Here is a 22,319-nt window from a genome sequence, read left to right as displayed (position 1 = left end):
CATGTTGTGATTACATATTATAAATATATATATTTGCCTTTCAGCAGTCCTGTAGAGCCTAGGGAAAACTGGCATCTTCTTCTTTTTTCATGTTTCCTGGAGTGAGGCAGCAATGGCTATCCCATCTACACTTTCGATGTGTGTATATATATATATATACACACACACACTTTTTTTTTTTACTTATTTACCAAGTTCACTTGAGTTCCAGGTGCAATTAAAATATTTTTTCCAATTGTTTGCCCCATCACCATTTTAAAATGGCTAATGGTTTCAGTGAGTTTTAGTGCCGGAACTGCCCACAATCATTGACTACTGTGGTACGGCATTAAAACCCATGAGCTAAACAGCTCTACACAAAACTGACCCGAAAGTATCATAATGCTTAACTTCGTGCAAACAGGTAACTATATAGTTGAATTACATGCATGGGATCTGGGTTTCCTGACAAATGATTTATGTTTTTGTCCAGCCAGTTCTGAGATTTATACAGTTCTGTCAGACATCACAGTCAAGCTGGTAACCTGACAGATGTCAGTTACATGCAGTTTTGCATTACTGCCTGGCCTGTCCACTTTCCTGCCCCCAGGCTATACTGGATAGTGAAGTAAAGCAGACTGATTATGTTGTCTCTCCCCACTCTCCTTCTGTCAGCGAGTTTATTGTTAGCCAGGACTGGATCTAGTCCCTCTGATCTGGGGGTGCATTAAAAAAGTTGGGGGGGGGGTATAAAAAGCTGTTATGAAAAGCACATGTGTTTCACAACCTTTTTTTTTTTCATGGCACCCCTTGAAGGTATGTAACATCCCAAGACACCCCAGTTCTGAACTTTATTTATTGGGTTGAAGGGCACTGACATTGGCCACTCCTTGGTGCCATATGGGAGAATTCCCCATTTACATCAACATTCCCCCTTTACATCAGATTCCACCCAGCACTTCAGAGTCAGCACCTTTTACATCACTGTTCCCCCATTACATCACCTCTTTCAAATCAGAGTTGCTCCCATCCCATCAGAGTCCCTCTTCCTATTGGAGTCCCCCCATCAAAACAGAGTCCCCCAATCATAATAGAATCCCCCCATTTACAACATAGTATCCCTCCATCACAAATAGCAACAAATGATGCCTTGCATCCTGGCTTGCCCCTCTGCCCCATGGAAACAAATGATGTGTTGTGGTGCATAGGGGCAGGGCACTGTTCAGTCATGCCTGCTTGGCATGGACGAGGCTGCCTGCTGCCCCCTAGCCCCTCTACTTCCCAAGTCCCTGGTCCTGGAGGGGCACCACTTAAATTTGAGGGGGCAAAGCCCACCCCAGCACCCCCCTAGATCCGGCCCTGTTGTCAGTAAATGTACTTTGCTGCACACCTTGGTGACTTCTGGTACTGCCCCTCTCTTCCTAGTAGAGTGCTGTTGTGCAGGGATGAAAAGTGGATATGAACTCAAATTCAGGTACTTATCATAGTTGTATTAAATGTGGAGGTAAACGCCCTTTGTTGGTTTGTACCTACCTGAAAGCGTATAATAAGGCTTACCTGTAGGTACAGTAAAACATCTCCTAAACGTGCACCGCTTAGGATATATTTACATTTGAAGCACCTGGTGATGTCACTAGTGCATACGAACTGCGCTTTCAATGGCCAGCATTTTGTCCATTGAGAGAGCTATGGCACAGCTGTGATTCCCATGCACATGCGTGGGAGTGATGTCATCATGACTCGGCCAGTCAGAAACCGCAAACCCAGGAGGAAGACGGGTAAAGATGGAATCCCTGTCAGCAGTGACAGGGCGCCACTCAAAGGATCCATTTCACAGGTAAGTCTGTCATAATGTGCTAGTATGTGGTGCAAACTAAAAACAAAAGGCTAGTATGTGGTGCATACTAGCACATTATGACATTACCCTGCGCAGGGGACCAGTTTTATTCTTTTTTTTTTAAACAAGGTTTACTACCGCTTTCAAATATATTTAATTGCTTTTTTTAAATGAATATACAGTATAACTGCATTAACGTGGAATTTTATAGAGAAATTAGAAATTTGTGAAGAGGCGTTTTATCACTGTAGAGATATATTCTGGGGGAGATTTACTAAAACTGGAGCAGGCCAGAGTCATAAAAGAAGTGCAGCAAGAGGACTCCGAAAAAATGGCCGTTCGGGTCCGCCCCCAATTTTGATTGGGTCAGGAGTAGTATTTATAGAATCCAGTCCTCGGTGGGCGTTAACCCTGAGGAAGTCACGTGTTACCGTGACGCAAGGAGGATTCTGGGAGCGCAGTGACGTCATTTCCGGCGTGGCGGCCATCCCTGTATCTAAATCCCTGTATCCCTTGAAATCCCTGTATCTAAATACCCATGCAGGAGATTCATAGCATGGGGTATTGAAGGCTTGTGATGAGAAGAATTGAAATGTGAGTGGGCAATTTTATTATATATTTATTTTGAAGAATAAACAGGATTACACTATGTGAGTTTTTGTTTATATATGAACCGAGGAGGAGGCTGCTGATAGAGTGTAAGAGGCGGGGGAGGACCCGGTGAGTCATCAGAGTGGTGTCCTGTTTTAAAGCGAGCTGACCCTGTGGGGTCTTGGCAAGGAGGTGAGGGGCCACTACAGCTATTGTTTGGATTCACACAGTGTGGACACGTGTGATCACATGCATGAAGATTGAGAGTTCTTTATGTTGTATTTGGACACTACATTTTCCTTATGGACTTATTTTCTTACAACAGATGTTTGCAGTGATTTTCTGTTAGCGATTGTCACTAATTGTCACTTTATTCCCATTTGGGATTACACGGGTTGCACATTTTTTTGTAATTGCACATTTTGCACATAGGTTTAGTACTTTGTGGTATTATTTAGAGCACTGTTATATTTTGAACAGTTAGGTTGCACTTTATATTTATTTAGTAAGTTTAGGGATAGCGCTGCACTTTATATTTATATAGAGACTAACCAGCTTCCAGGTTTTATTGTCAAAGCTTAATTGAACAAGCTGAAGTTAGAAGCTGATTGGCTACCATGCACAGCTGCACCAGATTCTGAGTGCCAGTTTTAGTAAATCTCCCCCATGGTTCCTCTGCATGTTAGCAGTCTTGTTGACTATGTACACTGAGCTGCACCTGTGTTCAGCTTAAAGTGCTCTTCTGGCTCTTTCATAATTTCCCTGATAATGTTCCCAAGAAATCCCGTAAGCTGATCTCTTACATGTTTCTGGCAGCGAGAATCACCATAGCTAGACATTGGAAGCTATTGGCTATTCCACTTGATTATGTTAAAATGAAACTAAACTGGATTATGGTCAATGACAAGCTCACATGTGTCCTGCAAAATACTTTGAAGAAATTTGATAACATATGGAACCCGTGGATTCAATCTGTGCCATAACCACATGCCGCCCAGCCACTGTAGAAATATGGCGGCAAAGCAGCGCGGCTGGGCAAAAGCACGTTTTAAAACGCGCTTTTGCAAAACAGGTAGGGGGCGCGCACAAGGCGCGCCGCCGCCCTACCTGTCCCGCCGATCATGGCCGCGGATGTCAGTCGCTGGGTCACAGCCGATCGTTACTGGCTGTGTCCCGCCGATTAGCAGCAATCACTGACAGAGAGCAGGGCTGCAGTAGCTCTGCTCTGTGTCAGTTCCCTGACAGCTCCTGACAGGCTGATCGGGAGAGAAGAGTTTATCTCTCCTGATCAGCGTTTCCCTGTGCAGTACACACCCCCGCCCACTAGTAAAACACTCCCCTCACACAGTTAATCCTTTCAGTGAATAAAAAAGTTAACCCCTTCCTTCCCAGTGCCATTAGTACAGTGTCAGTGGTTTTTTTTGCACTAATCACTGTATTGGTGTCACTGGGGATGTCAGTGACCCCCAATCAGTTCCCCCCCAGTGTCAGAATGTCCGTCGCAGTCCCGCAGTTCTGCCATAAGTTGTTGATCGCCGCCATAAGTCACAGATTGCCACCACTAATACCATTATTAGTATAAAAAAAAATTCAAAATCCGAGTATCTTTCCTGCCATTTGTAAATGCTATAACTTTCACGTAAACCAATTAATTTACACGTATTGGGTTTTTTTTTAGCAAAGACGTCGCAGAATGCATTTATTATGATGAAATTTGATTTTGAAATTTTTTTACTGGATATGTTTTATAGCAAAAAGTCCAAAATATTGTTTTTTTTCTCAAAATTGTCAGCCTTTTTTTTTTATAGTGCAAAAAATAAAAAACGCACAGGCGATAAAATACCACCAAAAGAAAGCTCTATTTGTGTGAAAAAAAGGACATAAATTTAATTTATGTACCGTATTGCATTACCGCGTAATTGTCCGTTAAACTAGCGCAACGCTGTATAGCAAAAAAATGGCGTAAATTGCAGTATCTATACCATAGTTTTTAGACGCTATAACTTTCACACAAAGCAATCAATATACACTTATTGGGATTTTTTTTAACAAAAACATGTAGCAGAATACATTTTGGCCTAAATTTATAACCAACTTTGAGTTTACTATATATTTTTTATAGCTGAAAGTAAAAAATATTGTTTTTCTTCAAAATATTTGGTCTTTTTTTCTTTATAGCGTGAAAAATAAAAAGCGCACAGATGATCAAATACCACCAAAGGAAAGCTCTATTTGTGTGAAAAAAAGGACGTAAATTTTGTTTGGGTGCAGAATTGCATGACCGCGCAATTATCAGTTGAATTTGTGCAGCGCCGAGTAGCAAAAAGAGGCCTGGTCATTAAGGGGGGTAAATCCTCTAGAGGGCAAGTGGTTAATGTCACCTATCTTGACCCTCTCTTCTAATTTTTTCTTTGCTTTCTCTTTTCTTTTCCTCTGTTCTATATTGTTTTGTTTTATATATTGACGAGGTAAAAATCAGCTCCTCTTGTCTTAGTGGTACTAAGCATTTTTATCTTAAACCGTCAGTTGTTCATGTTACAATTTGTTGTTTCTAGTACCTTATGTTTATATGTCTGATGGTACACTATTTGCTGATACTACCCATTATTGTTGTAAAAACTATTTAATAAAAACCATTGGAAATGAAAGTGCTCTTCTGCTTTAAATGTTGTTCTTGTTTATTACCTGCCTGGAGAACTAGTGATTTACACAAAACTATCATTGACCGTTCCACCACATTAAAGAAGTTAAGGTTTGCATAAAAAACCTTACATACTCACCCCCATTTTGCAGCTGGCTCTGACTCTCAGCCACACACTGGGAGGCGGAGCCAACTGTCCATCAGGCAGCTGGGTGGATCCTGACAAAATTGTCTGGATTTTTCCAGAGCTTAGAGCCATTCTGCCATATCAGCTAATAGCAGGCCTGCTGTCAGTTGATTCTGGGTCACAGTACAGCAAAGGTAAGTGCACTCCTCTTACCCATGAGAGAAGTATGGCCAAAAAACCTTTGGCCATATTTTTCCTTAATTAAAAATGAGACGTATGCTGAATCCCTTTAGTCGGAAGTATTTGTTGATTATATCTTGGAGTAAATATGTGGGCTGCACTAACTTGGTGTAGTGCTGGCTGGGCTCCTTTAAAAGCTTCCCAGCAGCACTGAAAGTAAAACTACACAGCAGAGGCGTCCCTAGGGTTGGTGTCACCTGGTGCGGTAACACGTGATGTCACTCCTCCAGAGAGAAAGGAGCGGTGCCGGTGTTGCGGTAAAATGAGTATCCCGAACCCGTGAAGATATGTATCCCCTGAAGCAACTACGCGTGTGCCGGGTTCAGGCCGAAGAAGACGATCTCTGACTTTAGCACAGAGCTGCCACAGTTAACCCCTTATAGGCTGCAAACCGCTGAAGCTGATCCCGCGGATCAATATGGGTTGCAAGATCGGTTATACGGGATTAACTGATCTTGCAACCCATAGTGATCCGCGGGATGAGCTTCAGCAGTTTACAGCCTATAAGGGGTTAACTGTGGCAGCTCTGTGCTAAAGTCTGAGATCGGTGATCAGCTTCTTCGGCCTAAAACCGGCACATGCACAGTTGCTTCAGAGGATACATATTTTCACAGGTTCGGAATACTCATTTTACCACTACACCGGGGCAGCTGCCACTGTGCCGGGAATCCAGTATCACCCCAATAACTGGCCAGGATGTTCACAGAGCCCAGAAGCTCTGCTGGCATCCTGCTCCTGCACCCCCTGTGATGGTGTCACCCGGTGCGGCCCGCACCCCCCTAGGGACACCACTGCTACACAGCAATGTCTCTTCCCCACTCCCTGCTTGATGGGCAGTGCAGAGGTGGAGGAGAGCTAGATTGGCTGCTGCTGCAGCCAAAGAGAACCCATCCCTTGCAAAGGGAGCAAGATCGAACCTGACTGGCCACAAGGTCAGGAGACTAGTTATTGGTTGTGCTAAGCCCCACCCATCGCCAAAATGGAGAACTGTGTTTAGGTGGGCGGGCCAGGAGGATCCTGACTGCCAACAGGGAAGTGATGATCCATGTGGAGTATGGGGAGTCTGGAAGACCCACTGAGTAGGTGGCCAGAGTAGAGCTCTGGTACTTTGCTGTGGGGGATTCCTAGGGACCCATGTGAAGAGCAGGGTGCCCAGGAAGTATTGTAAGGCCAAGAACAGGATTAGTGGACATTTAAAGCACTGGAAGAATGAGGGGAAACTTATTGTTCCCATTAGGGAGGCTTACCCTCTCTACTTGTCCTAGCCACTATAAACAATAAACGCAACAGAAAAGCCAAACTTTTAAGTAATAGAGGGGAAACCTTCAAATGGGGACACTAGTTCTAGTGACTACCAGGGTTTTTCCTCACTTACTTTCTGTTGTGGCTATGACACAGGAAGTGAAGGGAAAGAAACTGACAGGGGTCATAGCCCTCCCTTAAAAGGTTTTGCCTGATTTGCTTGAAGGTGTCTAAAGCCTAGGAGGACCAAGGCTCTGTGGGCCAGTGCTGTATGTCTTGAGCATGGCCAAGTGACAGGAGCCCTGTAAAAGAGGAGAGGAGATATTGTTTGATGTGTACTAGGGTCAAAGAGCCCAGGACATGCACTGTGAGCCTGGAACACGTATATAGGGCTGCAAGGTGACCAGGAATATCTGCTGCTGATGCCGATGATGGCGGAAACTGCTGTGCCGATGATGGCGGAAACTGCTGTGCAGAGCTGCTGGACCATGTGCTTAACTGCTCTGTATCTGTGCTACCTGTAGGGGACTTTTCTATAGACAGCATGCTGGGGTGAGCATGTTGAAGACCCCCAAGACCATGGGGTTAATTTACTAAAACTGGAGCAATCAGAAACTCCTGCAGCTGTGTATGGGAGCCAATCAGCTTCTAACTTCAGCTTGTTCAATTAAGCTTTGACAACAAATCCCGAAAGCTGATTGGTTTCTATGCACAGCTGCACCAGATTTTGCACCCTCCAGTTTTAGTAAATCAACCCGCATGTGTTGCTGTACTACTGCTGCAGAGTGCTTCAGCAGGTCTTATTTCCAGAGTGTTCCAGCTATCCTGTGGTCCGGTGTTTCAGCTATCCTGTGGTCCGGTGTTTCAGCTATCCTGCGGTCCGGTGTTTCAGCTATCCTGCGGTCCGGTGTTTCAGCTATCCTGCGGTCCGGTGTTTCAGCTATCCTGCGGTCCGGTGTTTCAGCTATCCTGCGGTCCGGTGTTCCAGCTATCCTGCATTGCAGTTTATTAGCTACCTTGTCATTCAGCATTCAGGCAGACTCTGACAAAAATTGGCTCAGGGGTGGACCATTAGAGACAAGTGTTGAGAGGCCTTTTACCACCATTTACTTTTTTTTATCAGTTAAGCCAACAAGGCTATTGCTGTTAGTACCCTTAGCCAGAGGTTTAGACAAGGCATATTGCATTTAGTTTGGCTGTACTATAGTATATACTGTTCTCCAACTGTAATTCTCTGGCATTCTTGCTCTTGTATTGTAGTTGTTTCACTAACCTGTTCTTTCCCCAGGGCTTTGTCTAAAGTCCATTTGGCCCTGGTTCACACCGAATTTGGGTTTGAAATCAGACTGCTTCAGCGCGATGTGCGACTTCATGCACAAATGTCAATGCAAGTTGCACATGAAATTGCAAAAAATTGCATCAATTTCAACAGTTCCATAGCTGGCAATAGGGTGCAACTTATCATGCGACATTGATCTGTCAAGTTGCACCGGTGTGAACTGGTGCTTAGTCTGCAACAGGTGTGTCAATCATTTCAGGGCTAGGTAATGGCAAGTCATCACAGGCACAGAGCAGAGGGAGCCAAAAACATTTAGTGGCTGCTTCTGGGGAAGCGCTATATATGTAAAAGTTTTGTTGAAAAAAATTAACAGGATACTGTTTTTTTTCTTAGCATTTTCTTCCTAATTAAGATACGTACTATACTCAAATGAAAGACTTTAATGTTTGTCAAAATGATCTATTCAATTTAAAAAATACAATAGGCTATTAGTGCACATAATCAAGGACCAGACGACCCTGAAGGCAACTTTTTCGGCTCCAGGTGGGTGTGGGGTCAGGGTTTCAGCCACTCACATTAAAAGCAATACTAAAGGTTTATTTTTTTTTGTGTAAAATAACAAACATGTCTATACTTACCTGCTGTGTGCAGTGGTTTTGCACAGTGCAGCCTGGATCCTCCTCTTCTTGGGTCCCCTGCCGATACTCCTGGCTTCTTCTTTATGTCGGGTGCCCAACATAGCAAGCCATTTACTATGGGGGCATCCGAGCAGGCTGTTCCCAAGATGATGGTCCACGTGTCCATTCACACACGGAGCCACGGATTGGCCCCTCTACCCTCTCCTCATTGGCTGACACTGTGATTGACAGCAGCGGGAGCCAATGGCTCAGCCAATGAGGAGGCTTAGACCCGGGACAGCCAAGGCTTTCATTCACATCTCTGGATCGCGATGAGGCTCAGGTAAGTATTGAGAGGGCTGGGGGCACTGCTGCACACAGGTTTTTTACCTTTATGCATAGAATGCATGAAGGTACAAAAAACCTTCAGCCTTTACAACCACTTTAAAGTAGACTTTTAAAACAGCCACTCACCTGTCCCTCGATCCCGCTGTGTCCTCCCCGCAGCCCATTTCACCAGCCGGCTGGTGTTCCAGGCGCCTGCATCTTCAGTGTGGGCACCTGGCTATAACAGCTTGCGGCTTGCATGCCCACTACGCATGTGCGAGAAGTGCTGTGCTTCATGAATGGCCCCATCGTCTTCTGGGACCTGTCCAAGAAGACTACAGGGGAGGGAGGGTAGGAGGACAACTTCCGCTTCTGCTTGCCTAGGTGATCGCAGTGGAAGTGGCAGCGGGCACCTGTGAGTTTTGGGTACCTTCTCCCCAAAGGTGCCAATCCTTAATGGGGAGCGGGGGACCAGTCTTTAAAGCAGAACTTCCTCTTTTGGGTGGAGCTCCGCTTTAAACTACGGGATACTGTCACTGTTCCCCTCTCTCAGTCTAGTCTTTGCCTACCTGTGAAGGAAGCAGGCCCCAAGCTCTACAACAGCAGACACTGCAGGAGATAAGCTTTTCCTTCTCTAGTCTGAGTTCATTATGTATGTGCTCAGTAATGCTTCCGCTGTGTCTCCATCTGCCAGTAATGTGAATATTCCCAGCTTGCAAAATTATCAGCAGATGTATTACTGACAGAAAATTCTAAGCTCTCCAGCGCCCATGAAACATATATAATCGTATGTGCATCTGTTATATGTGTTGTTTAATTCATACTTGTTTTCTTTAATTAGTTACAGTATGAACAAAGGCTTGCCCCTCCCTTTACCAAATCAGTTAGACTGGCACATAGTGATCTAATTAAAGGATAAGCTCACCTTTTCTAACATGTTGCATGTTACACCCATATTCAGTGTGTAACATGTTAGTGCTGCAGCTACCCCGTGCCTAGGGTTGCCACCTTATCGCTTTAAACCTGAACTCATATTAAAGCTGCTGACTTTTAATAAACACACACTTACCTGTCCCGGAATCCAGCGATGTGAAGGTTCCCAGGAGACTGTGGGAGGGGGCTGAACCTCCGGCTCACTTCGCTGCAACGAACTGAGCCAGAAGTGGGAGCGGGTACCTGTCAAAAGCAGGTATCCGCTTCCCCCAAAAGGTGCCAAATATGGCAGTGGAGGGGGGGGGGGAAGCAAATAAGTGGAGCCTCTGCTTTTGAGTGGAAGTCCACTTTAATTACACACGTTCTGAGGCCAATTTAATGCAAATAAGGTGCTAAAGCAGGCCATGCATGGGTCGAAAACATTGTTTGTTCTGTAATCCGATGGTGCCACCAATTATTTTGAAAATCGACCATTTTTCACAAATTTTCCAGCATGCCTGATAGACGAAATGGGGAGGAACCATGAAAATCGGCTGATGACATTGCCCCACTAACAGAGCGAAAATCAGCCAATTATTCTTGGGTCCGATTTTCGAACAAAAAATCATTTGAAAATCGACCCATGTATGGTTGGCCTAAGTGAGTTTAATCACCACCTTAATCAGCCACAGGACCTGTGTAATTAGTATGTGTTCGGTTTTAAAGGGATGAGGTGGCAACCCTACCCGTACCCCGCACCCACTCAATACAGATCCCCACTGTGACAGCAGACCGGGGATCTTCTCCCTGTGTCTGCTGCCACAATTAAAAAAAAAAGGTGCGGCCGTGCGGCTTCTGTGAATAGGAAACTACAACTACAGGCAGCTTTTGTAGCTGCTGGGTTGTAATTCTCAATGAACTACCATGGCACTGCTGAGTGCTGTGGTAGTTCATTGAGGCTTCTTGTCAGTGTGTAACTGACTGCTCGTATGAGGTGTGAGCAGACAGCTTACACGCAGAGTCTGCAAGATGCAATGCTTTACAGGCTCACAAAAAATAAAATAAATAAACGCATATTTTTTTTTACCTGCAAAAAGTGCATTTATTGTTATTTAAATTTTTTAAAATAAAAGAGGTCATTTTTACCTGCCCTGTGCAATGATATTACACAGAAAGCACAACTTTCTGCTCCTGTGGCAGTCCCCACCCATGCTGCCACCTTCTCCCTGCTCCAGGTGTCTCTTTAGCAAGCCGAGTGCTAAAGAGACACCCCTCGGCCAGACTGTATGCATCCATAGACACACACAGCACTGGTAAGCCACGCTTCCACTCCCTCCTCATAGACATTTGACTGACGGCAGTAGGAGCCTACTCCTCTCCCCCATCATACACACCTTAGGTTTACTAATCCCCCCAGGTCTTTCCAGTCCTACAGTTCCTCCACATGGCGCTAGGATGATTAGCCGTGTATAAGGCAGTCAGGAGAAGTTCTCTACCAGGATCACAGGTGGCAGCTGCAGTAAAGAATGGGGAACCTCCTCCTCCACCCCGCATGTCTGGGCACAAGCCACCATTCTGGAGCTTGCGGGACCCGATCCCTTCCCTGCATGCACCTGGGATCTGCCCACCGCTACATCCTCCTCTGCATCCTTGGATCCGTTCTGACAGCGGGGGAAGCTCACGGTCCCGCTAAGCCTCAGTGAGTTCTCCTGCTCTCCCAGAAGCTTTCTAAACAGCAGGCAAAATAAAACTTCCATGCTGCGCCTTCCCTCCTACCGTGCAGCATGGAAGTTTTAGTTTGCCTTCTGGGGGGACAAGTATTTTAAAATTCCAAATCCCTAGCAAGCACCTGGGCCTCTGGAATTTACCACACTTCTGCCGGGGAGTGGCGCCGCCCCTCTTAAAAATGCTGCTCTAGGAAAACGCATTGTTTGTCTCACGGTACATACAAACCCTGTGGTAAAATCTGACTTTGAGAAGGCAGTTTGTGCTCAGAAATTGGATTTATATGCCTGGATTGAAGGGTAAAGTTCTGCTTTAATTGTGAATTGTTTGAACCCCACAACAAAATTCAGTCACCACACTGACAGTCTACCAATGTGGTAATTAGAACATAATTTTGTAAATAGTAGTTGTAGTCATAATTGGACCTGTATTTTCTCTACAGCCGTATTCCCATATTCCCTTTATTAGTTCTGAAGCATCTTCTGAGTCAGGATGGAATGTTGAGAGTTCTAATACATTATACATTTTGATACTGTCATCAAACTACAGCCGCTATAAGAGGTACTTCTGACAGCTGAAGGTTATGGGTGTTATTTTGTACAAAAATATCCATTCTAGTTTTGCTAACTGTTATCCTATGTGTGATGGTGTGCTGAAAGGCACCTGAGTTCAAGACCACATGGATAAGATATATCAGTATTTTAGTAAACTGCTTACAGTTTTCAATCAAACAACTTAGAACATCTTAAAGCTGATCTTGATGCCTTCTCTGTTTCTTTCCTCCACCCCATCAACATATTGAGGACACTTTTAAATCACACCCTTTTACGGAAACCTTGAAATATGGTGAAACATGTCAAGGGTTTATGTACACTACTACGTCCTTCATCCTACACAGCCAGGAAAACACGCATTTTCTTCCAGACTTCCAGAGACAGTAAACAGTCCATGAACTTGGTTTTTTGGATTTTATTAGGGGATGATAACTTGGATGGGGACGAAGGATACATTGGATGCCCAAGGAATTGTAAAACTGAGGACAACTTCCTGGAAATATGTACAAGTAGTCAGAATTGTTTTCTCTTCTCTTCTTGGAGAGAGCTAGCCAGCCTCTCCTGGTGTACCACCTAGGACCCCAGATGAAATCTCCTCTGCACCCAGCTGAAGGAATCCCTGGCCAAGAGGTCCCAGAAGCTGCCACCTTAAATGAAAGCAGTCCCAGATGTGGGCTAGTCAGGTTTCCCACCTGAATACCCTTTCCCCGTTATCTGGCCCAGGGTGTGTGGGGTTACTCACTAAGTCTCTCCTGCAAGCTTGTGGGTTGTTGGCTGCCTTCAGGCCTGATGCTGGGCTGGCTCCTCTCCTGGACCCTGTCCCAGGTTCCACACTTCATTCTGCTCACTCCATCTTCCACCTGAACTCTCCTACTCTTCCACATTTAAATGCTGCCCTGACCCCATGCCAAGCCTGCTGCCTAGGGATTGGCCAAGGTCCCCTAAGTGTGCAGGCCAGCCCCTACTCACCCTCACCCACTGCTTCTAGAATCTTCTCCAAGATCTCTAGAGCAGAGCAAGGAGTCTAAGAACTGACCTGCAGAGCCTCCCAGCCCTGACCTGGAAAAACCCTCTGTCTCAGCCCAGGCCTTTCAGCCTTCCAAGCTGAAAAAACTATCTGGCTCCCCCTACCTACCTAGGAGGGTGCTACATGTCTAACAGCATGGTACACATCATGCCTGATTCTGGTCTACTGAAGTTTAGGTGAATGACACATACTTCATTGTATGAGATGGAAATGGTAAAGCTGGCTATAGACAGTTCGAATCTTGGCCAGTTCAGCAGTGACCAGCCAAGATTCAAACTACAGTATATTGCCAAAAGTATTGGGACACCCCTCCAAATCATTGGATTCAGGTGTTCAAATCACCTTCATGGCCACAGGTGTATAAAATCAAGCACCTAGGCATGCAGATTGCTTCTACAAACATTTGTGAAAGAATGATTCGCTCTCAGGAGCTCAGTGAATTCAAGTGTGGTACCATGATAGGCTGTGCAATAAGTCCACCCATGAAATTTCCTTGCTACTAAATATACTACAATCAACTATTAGTGGTATTATAACAAAGTTGAAGCAACTAGGAACAACAGAAACTCAGCCACGAAAAATGACAGAGCAGGGTCAGCGTATGCTGAAGCGCACAGTACGCAGAAGTCACCAACTGTCTGCAGAGTCAATAGCTAAAGACCTCCAAATATCATGTGGCCTTCAGATTAGCACAAGAACAGTGCATAGAGAGCTGCAAGGAATGAGTTTCCATAGCCGAGCAGCTTCATCCAAGCCTTACATCACCAACAGCAATGCATAGGTCGGATGCAGTGGTGTAAAGCACATCGACACTGGACTCTAGAGCAGTGGAGTGACAAATCACGCTTCTCTGTCTGGCAGTCCGATGGAAGTGTCCGGGTTTGGCAGTTGCCAGGAGAACGCTACTTGCCTGACTGCATTGTGCCAAGTGTAAAGTTTGGTGGAGGAGGATTATGGTGTGGGGTTGTGTTTCAGGGATTGGGCTTGACCCTTAGTTTCAGTGAATGGAGCCCTTAAGGCATCAGCATACCAAGACATTTTGGACAATTTCATGCTCCCAACTTTTTGAAGTTGTAATTTTCTTGTCACAATTTTTTGGAAAGTGAAAAAATGAAATAAAAATGTTTTTTTCACAAAGTTGCCATTGTAACAAGTTATTTCTCACACACAGCATATGCTTACTTAAACTCACCAAAATCACATTCTGCTAGGCTTCCCTAGTATGGAGACACTACACGTGTGAGACTATACATACTAGGTATAGAGGGGCCCAAAAACCAAGAAGCACCTTTGGGCTTTCAAGGAGCAGTTTCAGTGAAGGGAGCCCTTAAGGTGTCAGCATACCAAGACATTTTGGACAATTTCATGCTCCCAACTTTGTGGGATCAGTTTGGGGATGGCCCCTTCCTGTTCCAACATGACTGCGCACCAGTGCACAAAGCAAGGTCCATAAAGACATGGATGAGTGAGTTTGGGGTGGAGGAACTTGACTGGCCTGCACAGAGTCCTGACCTCAACTCGATAGAACACCATTAAGATGAATTAGAGCAGAGACTGCAAACCAGGCCTTTTCGTCCCACATCAGTGACTGACCTCACAAATGCGCTTCTGAAAAAATGGTCAAACATTCCCACAGACATATTCCTAATTTTTGTGGACAGCCTTCCCAGAAGAGTTAAAGCTGTTATAGCTGCAAAGGGTGGGCCAACTCAATATTGAACCCTATGGACTAAGGCTGGGATGCTATTCAAGTTCATGTGCATGTGCATATAAAGGTAGGCGTTCCAATACTTTTGGCAATATAGTGTATGTATGGCCAGGCTGACTGTACCAAAGTTGATCACTTGATCAACCGCCATAAAACCAGCCTGTTGGATTTTACATGCAAATATTGCTAGTTGCTATTATAGCCACTATCAGTAATCACTGTGTTCACCCAGCGGGAGACTGTGGCTGTGTTGATGGGGGAATCAAGAGTTTTTTTTCCCTGCAAACCATCGTTGCAGGAAAGTAAATCGCTCCATCTATGGCGTGCTTATGCCTCAAACACTGATTCATTTTCTTTTATCACGGATACAGAGACCTATGTCATATAGCAGTTTGTAAGAACTGAGTTTATGGGAAAATACAGGGTATTATGGGAAAATACAGGGAAACGTTTATTCAATCATCTACTTGCTTTAGATGCAATAACAAGCTTTATGTGTCTGCACAAGTCTTCATCAATGCTTTTTGATGCAGCACAGTGCATGATACAAGTGAATTTAGTACAGGCAAGTGTACACTTTATTGGGATTGTTTTACATTTTTCCCTTGAATCACCATGGTGAAACCTACATGATGGGGGTATGTTTAAGATTTTGTTTAATCAGCCCTTGATGGTAGTAGTTCATGGTATATGTAGTGTTACCTGTCGAAGGTTGTTTGCTGGCTTATGAACATCTATGCTTGGCTGCTAATTACACCTGCTGTGCTGGAACACTTATGCACACTGCTTTGTGTCATCTTCACCATATACGTAGCAGATCAATCAATATCTTGCTTTGACAAGTTTTCTTCACCCACAGATTACCATTTACTGATGTCATGCGCTATCATTCCTACAGCTGTCTACTTGTTTTTTTCCAGCTTGTCAGAATTCATGTTTCTCTGTTTACTGCAACTGGTATGCTGGAAATTCTATGCTTATCATCCTGAAGGTATATTTTCTTGCTTTTGCAGGGCAATTTAAATTTTTCCACCAATATTATTTTGAACATTCATGTGATGCAGTCCAGCCTTATAAAATACATTATCCTGTATTAATTTTAATTTTGTAAAGTGCTGGGCAAACTGTTGGTGCTATATAAATCATGTATAATAATAATAATAATAATTAGAAAAGCTACTAATGTATGATAAGGATTGTGCACGCAGTTTAGTAGTAAATTAATTTGTGTTTTTAAAATTGTTACAGATTATAGCTTTGTTTTCGCTTTGCAATGCTTCAATATATACAGTACTTATCAGTTTATTAGATACACAACTTGGTTGATTTACTAAAGGCAAATAGTACAAACTGTGCAGTTGCACTCATTTTCCCCAGAGCTTAGTGTAGCACTACCCTCTTGAGGGCCGCTGTGTTTCTAGGTCCCCCTAAGCTCCCCCCAGCTAGGCAACACTAGGGTTGCCACCTCATCTCTTTAAAACCAAACACATATTAATTACACAGGTTCTGTGGCTGATTAAGGTGGTAATTGAACTCATTTAGTGCCTTATCTGCATTAAATTAGCCTCAGAACCTGTGCAATTAATATGTGTTTTGGTTTAAGGGGATGAGGTGGCAACCCTAGGCACAACTTGAATCCACAGTCAGAGAACAGTCCATGAGCTTGTTTTATTTTTTTTATTAGTTTTATTATTTTATTTATTATTTAGTTTTTGTTTTATTATTAGGGGAAATAAACTTGGATAGGGTAATAGGGATTATGGAAAGCCCAATTTGAATCAATGCATGGGGACAACTTCCATCCTATTTCAAGAACAGATACTGGACTGTTATTTTCCTTGAAAGAAGTCAGTCATTGTGGATCAGTAGCAACAGCTCCTTACGGGCTAGGGACTCACAGCCCCTCTGAAAGTTAGCTTAGATTGTTTCCTCCCCTGCAGAACTGCTTCCAGCTCTACAGCCTGCAGACACTAACAGTCCTCCTGGCTGCTTTGAAGATCTCCCAGGACAAGGATAAAGCATTAAGCACAGCTTTGAAAACTTGCTGCATGTTATAAATCCCTTGGTGTGCTGCTGTACTCATTCTTTCCTCCTTGTTCCCACTGCTCCCAGGCCTTGATCCTGTTCATACCGTGATGCTGAATGGATCCTCCTGAGCCAGCCTGGAGGCCAGCCCCCCTAGACCTAGGGGACCCCTCTCAGGCCACCAACAGTCTCCTCAGCAGTCCATCTTCCACCCGACTCCTGTGCCAGCCTGACCATCCCATATTTATGGGTTGGTCTCACCACTCTACCAAGGCATCCAAACCTGGGATGGGTTTCCCATCCCTTCTGCCCACTGGCGTCTGGAAGGTTCCACAACCAGATGGAGGCGATAGAGTCCCAACCTGTTAAACCATCCAGCCTGACCTGCAGTAACCCAATCAAATTACAAACTCGCACAGTTAGCATGAGTCATACACAATACTTTTATCTACAATGCCCTAGTTGCACATTAGAGGGTGCTACATTAGTAATGTGGGGAAGCTTCACTTTGTAACAATAACCCAATCAATTGCCAGGAGAAAACGAAACAGCTTTTTTGCTTGCACATGATTGGCTGATGGAAAGCAGCAGAGCTTCACCACATTCACTAAGCTCTGAGGAAAATGAGTGCAACTGCACTATTTGCCTTTAGTAAATCAATGCCAATGTGTGCCAGCTTGTTTGATAGTTATGGTGATTTTAATATACCTGGCTGATTTGTTATTTATAAATAGAGCTCCCTGTTATAAAATATGCTAACTGTTATAATGGAGTTTTGTAGAAGTATATGTTTATAGTAGGAATTATTAAAATTAGTACAAATGGTGAATACATATATATATATATATATATATATATATATATATATATATGTTTATTTATTTTTAATCTTCTTTGTGTGTTTGATCAGTTCATTTTTAGAGTCTTGGCTTTGGTTCTTAAGCCAAATGCGTGTATTCCCTTGATTCATTTTTATGTAACACCTTATCATTTGAATAAAAAATCAACCTTGCTTTAGACCCATTTATTTCATCATTAGGCAGGGTGGTGTACATAGCTTCCTGTACTCTTTACAAGAGCCCTCTGCCCTTAGAAGAGCAGTGGCCCATTTCTTTCGAGGTGTTATGAAAATATCAAAATGCCTTTATGGGTGAATGTTACTCTGTGGGATTGTGCATTCCAAAGCAGACTACATTTGCATACAGACTGCGCTAGGTAATGCCCACATATGATGGTAAGTCTCCAGAATTGAAAAAACTGAAATCTAATGACTAATAGGAACAGGCCAGGGACAGTAAGGAAGGAGGAGGAAAGAACTGGATAACACTTGATGTCCTCTAGCCAGGAAATGAGACAGGCTCTGGTTGACTTGCTGCAGCTTCTAATGCACACTGCTAGAAGCCCACAGTGTACAGTAAAATCAGAATAAGCAATTCCAGGAAAGAAGAGGACCCTCTATAATCTACTGTAAATAGGTGACAACTCCAAAATGCGGTACTATCCAGAATGAATAATAAAACAAGGTTTCCACGTATTGCGTTAATTTCAGTAGTAAAACCACACTTCAGTTCTGCTTTAATCGACCATCTGTGATATCTACGTAAGAAACATGTATAATGATGATGCAGCCATTTCTTTATTTTCAGAAACAAATTAAATGGGCGCCAGATGCTTTAATAATGTAAAAGGTTATTCACTGGCATCATAGAACGCTGATATGATACACTTGCCAGGAAAATATCAGGAGAACACAACTGCACTTTACACTAGAAGCTCATGTACACATCATAGAGGTTTAGACTAAACTGTTAAATGTTGTTATTATATTATGCACCTAAAGTAACATAAATTCAGCAGCCTAAATTAGTAATATATCAAATAATTTTTAATGCAGATAGTGAAAAAATAAATGAGAAAAACTAAGATATTTATCTTTTCATTCCCATTCTGCATTATTACATCTTTTTCAGTATGGTTATTGTTTAAAAGACAAATTATTTAAAGTCGTGTTGGATGTGAAACCCTGCTAGGACCTGCTAGCCATGCAAACTAGCAGACAGCGTAACAGAGATTTCTGCAATTATGCTTTGAAGCAACTGAAAAATAACAAGATATCCGTAAAAGAGTTATTGCAGCAGGAACTGTGGGACATCTTATCAGCATTATTTTCTGGCACCAAAAATGTTAAAATGCAATCTTTCTTATTTCACTAGAAAACAAAATAAACTATATACATAGTGTCCACTGATAAAAACAGCAAAACAAAAAAAAAAACAAATTAATCTGATCAGCATGAACAGATGTCACAGAGTATTCTTAACACATATTTCTATGCCAACGCCAGGCCTCATCACTAGAGTGTGGAAGGCACATGAAACACTGACCAATAAATGTGAGTGCAAACAGCCTTTGACGTCACTTATTTAGGTCTGCATTCCTGAGAACAGAGAGTCATATATACACTATATTGCCAAAAGTATTGGGACGCCTGTCTTTACACACACACGAGCATAGTCCGTAGGGTTCAATATTGAGTTGGCCCACCCTTTGCAGGTACAACAGCTTCAACTCTTCTGGGAAGGCTGTCCACAAGGTTTTGGAGTGTGTCTATGGGAATGCTTGACCATTCTTCCAGAAGCGCATTTGTGAGGTCAGGCACTGATGTCGGATGAGAAGGCCTGGTTCGCAATCTCCGCTCTAATTCATCCCAAAGGTGTTCTTTCAGGTTGAGGTCAGGACTCTATGCAGGCCAGTCAAGTTCTTCCACCCCAAAATGGCTCATCCATGTCTGTATGGACCTTGCTCTATGTACTAGTGCACAGTCAAGTTGGAACAGGAAGGGGCCATCCCCAAACTGTTCCCACAAAGTTGGGAGCATGAAATTGTCCAAAATGTCTTGGTATGCTGACGCCTTAAGAGTTCCTTTCACTTGAACTAAGGGGGTCAAGTCCAACCCCTGCAAAACAACCTCACACCATAATCCCCCCCTCCACCAAACTTTACACTTGGCACAATGCAGTCAGGCATATACCATTCTCCTCGCAACCGCCAAACCCAGACACGTCCATCGAATTGCCAGACAGAGAAGTCTTCAGAGAACACGACTCCACTGCTCTAGAGTCCAGTGGCAGCGTGCTTTACACCACTGCATCTGACGCATTGCATTTGGTGATTTAACGCTTGGATGCAGCTGCTCGGGCATGAAAACCCATTCCATGAAGCTCTCTGTGCACTGCTGTTGTACTAATCTGAAGGCCACATGAAGTTTGGAGGTGTTTAGCTATTGACTCTGCAGACAATTGTCAACTCCTGTGCACTGTGTGCTTAAGCATGCGTTGACTCTGGTCTGTCATTTTACATGGCCTACCACTTCGTGGCTGAGTTGCTGTTGTTCCACTTTGTTATAATATCACTAACAGTTGACTGTGGAATATTTAGTAGCAAGGACATTTCACAGATGGACTTATTGCACAGGTGGCAACCTATCACAGTACCACGCTTCAATTCACTGAGCTTCAGAGGGTGACCCATTCTTTCACAAATGTTTGATGAAGCAGTCTGCTTGCCTAGGTGCTTGATTGTATAGACCTGTGGCCATGGAGGGGATTGGAACACCTGAATCCAATGATTTGGAGGGATGTACCAATACTTTTGGCAATATAGTGTATATAATGTTATAGGTCCTATGGAACTGCATTTGTCAGCTTGGTAGTTTAATGGAATGCTACCTTAGAACTACATTTTCCACAAAATCATGTGATCTATTGAGAAGGAGCTTTGCATTTTCTGATCTTTACCTGTTTATCAGCAAATCTGGTGATGTGGACAGCATAGTGGGGGTGCAGATTTCCCCCATTTTCAAAGCTGGATCCTGAAAAAGCAGTCTCTATGTTCTCCCTTACCTGTGTTTGTTCCTCTGCCCTCTCTCATAAGAACACAGCCCTCTGCGGGAGAGTTTTAATCACCCCGGACCATTTAAGATGCCAGTCGAGTAAGGCTCATATGTTGATTTCTCACTGACTAGGGGCTTTCATTGACTAGTGAATGAACATTGCAGAGACAGCCGTAATGCTGAAAGTATTCATCATAGTGAAGTAAGGCAACATTAACTTCTCCTTGGCTGCTGGTGCTGATCATTAGGTAACCAAGGATTTCCCATGAGGAAAACTCAAATGGCCATGATGGTCATACTCAAGAGGATCTACTCACTAAGATAAGAGGTCAGCATTTTTAGACTTACAGACATCAAAGGTTGGAAACATCACATTTCTGACACCAAAAACAGACTACATATAGTGCGATAATGTTCTGAAAATGCCATCTTTTGACATAGTGTCCTACTTGGGAAGCATGCTTTTGTTTTTCGCATATTTCTACTGTTCAACAAATGGTCACACTTTTGTACATAAGTTTTCTGATTTGCTGCACTTACTAGAGGTAATGTAGGTAAATGGCAAACCAGTGAGATCTGTGGATCTGTGGATATAGCTCACTCCCCAGTATCCACGCCATCAATGAGATCTGCCCTCAGCACAGATAGCTTGCCTCCTAGTGTCCATATCATTTGTAAAATATGAACTTCAGCACATACACCTCACTCTATAGCAGCCATTCTCAACCAGGTTGAGAGTTCCTCCAGAGGTTGCTAGGGGTTCCTTGAACTGTGGGTAACTGACCCCCATTTGATGGTGACAGCATAGTTCCAGGACAAATACCACTTGAAAAAGCCAGTAGCATGACTCCGGTTATCTTTTTAGCTGTCTGTTAGGGTGGCATTGTGACCATCTTTGTAAGGGTTGCACTCTTTCTGTTGACCCCCCCAATTAATTGATTTGAGTAAGGCTTCCCCTAGACCTGAAAAGGCCTGAAGGCATTCTTCTGAGGTTAAAAATGATGAGAAAGGCTGCTCTATAGTATTAGCATCACTAGTGGGATATGCACTCCTGCACACATGCCTCACTGTATTAAAGGATAAGTTCACTTTTCCAAAATAAATAAATAAATGCACATATATTTGCTGAAAAAAATGTGCCTTGATTATTTTTTTCTGCAGTAGCCTGTGATCAGTGGTGCAATGTCAGACTTCTGCAGACAAGCCCTGCAGCTTTCAGGCTCAACCTCCATATGGGTTGTCTGTTTGAAAGCTGCGGGGCTGCAGCTCCCCCACCCACTGTCACACCAGGGGGGAGAGGGAATAGGGGGAACTGGCTGCCAGAACTGAAACATGTTCTACTCCAAATGCAGGAGGAACATGTTCCAAAAGGTGAACTTATCCTTAAATATTACCATTGAAACATACATTCCAGCTCTCACAGCTCACTCTCAAGGATCCATGCCACCTCCACCTCCACCCAGTACCACACTTACCACCCACGAGATTGCCAACCACTTCAAAAACAAGATTGACGCAATTCGTAGGGACTTCGCCACTGCTCAGACACCCACCCCACTTATCACTCCTCACACAATAACCCCCTCAACATTTTGC

This window comes from Staurois parvus, unplaced genomic scaffold (genome assembly GCF_062004578.1).
Source record: "Staurois parvus isolate SC_StPar_1 unplaced genomic scaffold, SC_StPar_1.0 ptg000235l, whole genome shotgun sequence".
In the NCBI taxonomy this organism is placed as follows: Eukaryota; Metazoa; Chordata; class Amphibia; order Anura; family Ranidae; genus Staurois; species Staurois parvus.
This window is presented reverse-complemented; position numbering follows the sequence as displayed.